The sequence below is a fragment of the Triticum urartu genome, unplaced genomic scaffold (assembly GCF_003073215.2).
Source record: "Triticum urartu cultivar G1812 unplaced genomic scaffold, Tu2.1 TuUngrouped_contig_6515, whole genome shotgun sequence".
In the NCBI taxonomy this organism is placed as follows: Eukaryota; Viridiplantae; Streptophyta; class Magnoliopsida; order Poales; family Poaceae; genus Triticum; species Triticum urartu.
Window position 1 is genome coordinate 1,693 of NW_024117282.1, and position 7,504 is coordinate 9,196.

Below are 7,504 nucleotides of genomic sequence, written 5' to 3' on the forward strand. Positions count from 1 at the left end.
TCGCCCTACCGCGGCCAGCGTTCGATTGGGATTTTTTTTCTCATTCAAGGTCTGCCTAAACAGTCGGCCTCATTTCCCTCAGGGAGCAGACGGCGATGGCTAATGAAAAAAAAGATGAATACGTGAAATTCCACAAATGCCCTTCATTCGTTTTCTGAGGAAACCAGCCCGCGTTTTTGGTAAACAGCGAACTACCGAAACTACCTCTGATAAGAAAATATACTATCGAAAATCTGTGGTAGTATTTCCATATCTGGATCGTCCAAACGAAAATATGAACGGTCAATATTGATCTGATGCACCGTAAAAGGTCTCTATTAATAATCGCTACTATACACGCTGAACCACAAAATAAACTTGAAACCAGGCCACGACAGCTGCGGCAACTCCATCCCTCCCTTCCCTTGTCTAAGGCCCTGTTTGGTTCAGCTTTTATCGACGGATTCCGCTGCCGCGCAGCAGAATCTGAACCAAAGGGCGAATCCAGCAGATTCCGATTTCAGAAATCCGCTGCCAAAATTTGAACCAAAAGCGGAAGCAGCCCAGGACGTGCTTTCCAAAATCTGATTCTGTTGCAGGACAAAATCTGAAAAGGCTGTATCAGCTGGTTCATCAAATGACCTACATCTTTTTCACAGCAGATTTTCCACAGTTGCTTTTAGAAATCCACAGCCGAACCAAATATGGCCTAAGCCGCATGTCATGAGGTATTCACGGCTTAGTTCCAGCACTCGACGGCAACTCGCTGACGCGCTTCCCATTCCCGTCCAGCTCGACTCCAGCTCGGTCCCGAGTCCCGACCCTTGATTGGGCTCGACACTACCTAGCTCACCACGACAATGGCGGAGCTGTGCGATCTTCCTGCTGCTGTTGTAGCGTCATCCGAGGAAAGTTCATATGTGATCAAGATAGACGGATACTCAAGAATCAAAGGGCAAATTCAGCATGGCAACTACGTGAAATCTACCCCTTTCACTGTTGGAGGTAACGACTGGGTTGTGGAGTACTACCCAAACGGCTCCGACACCGAAAAGTATGAAGCCGGCTTCATATCCGTTTTTCTAGCTCTTGCCCCCGCTGGTTCCAAGGATGTGAAGGCAAAATTTAGATTCAGTCTGCTTGACAGGGAAGGGGTTCAGTCTGCTTGACAGGGAAGGGGAACCGGTGGCATCGAAAAGCAAGAACACGTCCGAACACATCTTCAATAGCAAACGTTCAAGCAGGGGTTTTAGTAGTTTTATCAAGAAGGCTGATCTTGAGGGAGCGGCGTATCTAAAGCACGACAGTTTCAGCATCAGGTGTGATGTTACCGTCGGGAAGTATATCCATAGAGGTAATCGGGTTATTGCGATTCCTCCAAGCAACTTGCATCAGCATCTCGGTGACCTCCTCCTAGAGAGCAAAGATGGAGCGGACGTGACCTTTCATGTCGGCGAGGTGAGTTTCTTGGCTCATAGGTCCATACTCGCCGCTCGGTCATCCATCTTTAGAGCGGAGCTCTTTGGCGCCCTGAAGGAGAAAGGCGGTAGTCCAATTGAAATCAGTGATATGGAAAGTGATGTATTCAAATCATTGCTCCACTTCATATACACCGACTCACTGCCCGTTCCTGAGACGAGTAGTGGGGGTGAAACACGGAGAGACGCGGTGATGGCTAGCCATCTACTTGTTGCAGCTGACAGGTACAACATTGAGAGACTGAAGCTGATATGTGAAGAGAAGTTGTGCAACCTCATCGACTCTAATATCGTGGCGACCACTTTGGCTCTAGCTGAGCAGCACGGCTCTTATAGAGTCAAAGATGCTTGCTTTGAGTTCCTTGTTTCTCCTTCCAATTTGGAGGCGATGATGGCAAGTGATGGTTACAAGCATCTGAAGAATAGCTTCCCGTCTGTTCTCAGAGAGCTGGCTGCTAGCTTCCTGCCGGCCGAGCTGAAAGCGGTCAAAGATATTATCATGACAATTTAGTAGTGTGGCTCATGATCATTGCATCTAATCCAATAATTTGGTATCTACGTTCTTACCTATTTCATTGTACGGTACTATGGTCTATGGTTGCATGTATGTCTCAGGGGCTAAGGGCAAAACAATGTATCTATATTCATATTCATTTTGCAATCAGAATGCGAAGTGGTAGGTGATACTTGTGTCTTGTATTTGATGGGATGCATCATGCATGACTAGTATCGAACTGGATTTGTTGTGTAGTTTTTGTTACGGTTTTGTAATGACTTAAAGCTTGTGCAGTTTCTGCTCCACGTGTAGCCAGGTTTTTGATGGACTGAAGTACTCACCTACCTTGCTTAACAAAGATATGAGTAGCTTTGTGATTCCAAGTTTGTATACGGAAAAAGCTTTGATTTTTTTCTAGAAAAAATAGGTGGGGCTTCCCCGGCTCCATTACTTAGAAAAAAGCCCGTGAAAAAGGTCCATATTGGTTTTGCAACAAAGGAAAGCGTTGAGGCGGGTCTAAAAAGTGCAAAGGGAATAAGGCAAAATGTGGAGTACAGGTGTACAACTACATTAGGTTACACACTTTAAGACTTTCATGTCAGGCGCGCTGCAGCCATCGACCAACAAGGGGATTCATCAGACGGGGCTCTCTGTTGCAGCTTCAGTGCAGGCTACATGCTTAAGGGTGGATGTGTGAGAAGAATCGATCCACTTGCTCCATTATATGATCCTGGAAAATAAGCCGTTATTTTTGGACTGTTCTTAAGACGAGTCACCATATGTGTTTCAGCGACAGGCAATGGACACCACCAAAACTAGGTTGTGTATGTGCTATCACAAAGTCTAGAGTGTAGAAAATATGAGATAACTGAATATTATGTTGTATTGATCTGACCCGTGTAAGGGTATATATAGAGGTACAATGAAGGAAGAGAGACTTGGAGTAGAGGACAAGTTAACCTATCCTATCTCTATCTCTTATCTCTATCTTAAACATAAATATACTTCTAACATCCCCCCTCAGTCGTAGCGGGAGTGAAGCGGACGATTACGACTGAATTTGAAGTCTTGCTCTTTTGTCGTCTTCTCCGCTGCGCCATCATTAACTACGTCTCTGATGGGTCGGCAGTTAGGGAGGTGACTGTGTCCCCTTCTGGTGCCTTCCCGCCTTCTCCTCTATTCCCTCCCGCACTCACAGCGGGAGTGTCGTGGACGCAAGTGACGAGGCGGACGATGTTGACTGGAGTTGTTGCCGATGAGTTGCTGTAGACGTAGCCATTAATGTCGAGGTAGCCGATCATGATGATGTAGCCGTGGTCGAGGTAGTCATGGTCGATGGTGTGGTCGTCGTGGATGATGAAGCCGCACAAAGCCGGAGGCGCAAAAAAAATGCGCTATGACAGAGCTGCAGACGTGGACGATGCACCTTACGGATGTCAGAGGGTGCCGTCGGCGATGAGTCCACCGATTTTGCCAAGACCGGAGGAAGCCCATCGAGCACACATCGGTTTTGCCAGAACCGTGTGGCCGTGTAGGGTCGTCACTGTAGTGATGCCGTGTCGATGCAGTCGTGTCGTCGTGGATGACGCGGAAGATGCCGTCGTCGTGACGCGGTCATTGCCGTTGTCGAGGTCGCGCCTTGCAGAAAAGTCTGTCAGAGGACGCTAAATGTCCATCTTGCGGACGAGGCGGCGACGGCGGTGTGTTGACGATGATGCTGGTGAAGACCATGTTGATGAAGACCTTGGCGATGAAGTGTCGGCTATGGCGTTGCAACCATGTGTCGACGATGATGTCGCTTGAAGGCGTCCCTCACGGCGACGATGTGTCAATGCCGTGTCGCGCCGGAGAAGTCGATGAAAACTTGCATCTCTCTCCACACCGGCAGCTCGATGATGTGGCGTGGGTCGGTGTAGATCGCTCGGCGAAGATAGCTTGGTGCAGCGGTTATGGACGTGGCTCGAAGATTGTGGTGGGCGACGGTGCAGGTTTGCCGGCTTGATGCAGATGTAGTGTAGGACGACGTCGATGCAGGATTGCTAGGTGAGCCGTCCACTGAACCTTGACGTAGTCTTGGGCTCTTGGCCACACGTACGTGTAGAACCCACCTTGACCGATCAGTACCTGCATACATGCGTCTGAGATAACATGCGAGTTAAGTCCCTCACGTGATCGGAACGCCCGTCGCCGCGTCCGCGTGTGCAGCCACCTGCGTCGCTGGGCGCTAGCAGCCCCCGGTCCCACGGGGCCATGATGGTGCTTGTCGATGCAGATTGCGTTGGGAGGTGTCGGGCCGATGCGTGGCTCGAAGTCAAGGGGGGGCGTCGCTCGTGGCCAGCCCTCGTCCTCGCGTGTGAGCGTATGAGCACGCCCGTCGCCGCATCAGCGTGTGCGGCCGCCTGCCCATCGCTGGCCGGAGCTTAAGGTCGGTGCAGATGTACCCTTGGTGCCGAATACGCTGTGTCCGCCGCATGTGGATGTAGTCGATGAAGCCGGTTAGATCAGATCGGAGCGCCCTGCTCCGAAGTTGGCTCGTTGTGCAACGAGAGGATGATCGATTTGCCCGACCTGTCTCTTGGCAGCGGCGGTGGAATTTGAGGGTTGGCGAGTTTATTTGGTGGCTAAAAAAATGATCTAAGAGAATTTCAGAAATTGACGAATTTATCTAAACTAAGAAATTGATCTAATCTAGGGAACCGATATGATCAGTGATCGATCGGGTTCTGCGCCCCCGGGAAGGGAAGATTAATCTCCCCGAGGGCGGCGCGCTGCGGAAGTGGAGGAAGGTCTTAGGATCGGCGTCATTGGACAAACCGCTCTAATACCATGTAGAAAATATGAGATAGCTGAATATTATGTTGTATTGATCTGACCCGTGTAGAGGTATATATAGAGGTACAATGAAGGGAGAGAGACTTGGAGTAGAGGACAAGTTAAGCTATCCTATCTCTATCTCTTATCTCTATCTTAAACATAAATATACTTCTAACACAGAGAACAGCGGCACGGACAACAACGAGAGCATCTAGTATTGCAACCCAAAGTGAGGAGACAACCTCAAAACTGCTACCCAATTCTCTACCAAAGAACACACAATCCCCAGGCTTTCTCATGTTTCACTTCTTAAGGTTATCTCTCATGGTTTTGTTATAAGAGACAGACCACCAAAAGATGTAAATCCTAGGTGCCACTTGCGGTTTCCACACGGCTTTGATAAAGACATGACTCAAGCCCTACATATATAAAGAGCTGACATTCCCCAGCCTTCACTCTCTGTTGTTTCTTCGCTGGCTTTTTGACGACGAAAACTCCCCTGATCCAGAGCAAAACTAGTTCTATTCTTGTAAAACAATGTGGGGCATCAATATCAACCCAGCTTTGTAACTGTGCACTTTATATTTGTTTTTCTCCTTAATATATAGACAACACAATTGCCAATTCCTCAAAAAATAATAAACACCAAAACCATCCCAAATATGTTTGATGGTCTTGTTGTGTACCCTACATATGCAACACATAATAGCACTAAAATATATAGACAACACAATTGCCAATTCCTCAAAAAAAAAAAACACCAAAACCATCCCAAATATGTTTGATGGTCTTGTTGTGTACCCTACATATGCAACACATAATAGTACTAAACAGATAGAGGGAAAGGTCCAAACCACATATCTTCTTAGAATCTGAAAGTGCAAGTTATCGAGCAGAGAAGGGTGAATGGGAGATTTTAACAAATTCTTTGAAAGAACCAAATTCTTCGAAGAAGCGGAAGCAACACGGTATGAAGAAATACAAGACAGAAGTAACTCTACGCTATGCATGCAAGTCAATGAGAGGACAAAGTCATCAGAACAGAACTAAGCATGCATAAAAGATAGCAGTACAAACGCACTTAAGTACTGCAAGACTGAAGACAAAATAGAGCATACCTAGAATTGACAAAATATGAAAGTCTTCAGACAAAGAGAGACAAAGTCTTCAATACGGGATTACAGAAAGTAAATGGGTGAAGAAATTGAAACCTGATTGCTCGATGAAGACAATGGATTTGTTCGACTAGCTTCAGTTGTTGTGACAACTCTATGTCTGATTGGAGAGGCTTGAGATTATACTCAGAAGACACTTAGTCTTCACCTTATTCTCCTTGAGATAAGATCACTTATAACCTGCCCAATCACTCATGATAAGTCTTCAAGGTAGACTGTCGAAACCTTCATGCACTCATTCTATGGCACTCCACAATTTCTTCTTGGAAGCCCAGAACATGATGACTAACTGTCTAAAAAATCACAGTCTTCAAAGGTAACAAGTCAAAACACATTCTTCCGTGATGCTCATCACTTTGGCTTTGGATTTTGGGTTTTTCCTCACTTGCGATTCTCTCAGATCCTTCTGTGAGAGGGTTGCTTTAGATGATACTTGTCATGTAATAACTCAGAGTAGCCAATCAACAAATGGTGGTCGGGATGGCTATTTATAGCCTGGGGGCACCCCATGGTGAAATGACCAATAAGCCCTTTGGAGGTGACCGCTATCAAGATAAGGATTCACTCGACAGCTAAAACTATCTCAGCAACGGTCGTCTTTCAAATTCCTCACGGTAGGAGAATTGCATTGACAATTTCCTAACTATTCAGTCAGACCAAATTTATCAGCGTCCTAAAGAACGCGTCTCTGACGCTAAAGAACTCGACTGCACTGCAAGAGATTTTCAAAGTCTTCACTCAAAGAAATAGATAGGTTGAGCATCACTTCAAAAATACATCTATGTATCACCTAGACCCCTTTAAACCATACGGTGTTCCCTGTGACTCAAATAAGAAGAAATGAACTATAGAAAAAGACAAAGTCTTCATGCTCTAGTTCTTGAGGCAATTTTTTCAAAGGGCGCACCAATTTTTTCAATGTAAAACATACATTTTTAGCGGGCGTCTTTAACGGTTAAATCAAATCTTCAGGGACTATTCTCCTATGTATCCTCACAAATAGATTAGTCCATTAACCCATTTGTCGTCAATACTCCAAAACCACAAGGGGAGGGGGTAGTAGATGTATTTATAGAATCCAACCTTAGAGCATCTCTAACCGCTATAACCTAAAATTTGGATACCTAAAAACAATTTTAGGTGTCAAGAGTTCGGTAGCCAAAAATCTTCTGCTTTTACAGCAGACCTAAAATTGGATATATGAATTTTCGAAAGAAAGTGAAACATGGAGATCCAACGGTGGCTAGGGCACCGACCTCGATTTCGGCCGGTGCATGTCACCAGAGTTGAGAAGCTCGCCAAAGGATGAGCAAAGGCGGTCGGGAGGGTGCAGTGGATGGAAAGGGAGCCAGGGTACTGCCTAGTCTGGCAGTGCTCTAGCGCCTAAGCGTTGATAGCTCAGGCAACTCAGCGGGGGTCGTGGCCGTCACGTGTGTGTCGTTTGGATCCTAATCAAGCTCGGCAGGGGTGGGGGTGGGGTGGGGGACGTTCGTGGTGAGATTGTCGGCGATCATGGGGTGTTGCGGCTGAGGGCCTGAGGGGCGGGGGGGGGGGGGGGGGTG

The 7,504-nt window shown here is 46.9% G+C and overlaps 1 pseudogene; it reads left to right on the forward strand.

Moving 5' to 3' along the window:
* Positions 1–839: 839 nt before the first annotated feature.
* On the forward strand, positions 840–1,968 carry LOC125530720 (annotated as a pseudogene).
* The last annotated feature ends 5,536 nt before the right edge of the window (positions 1,969–7,504 follow it).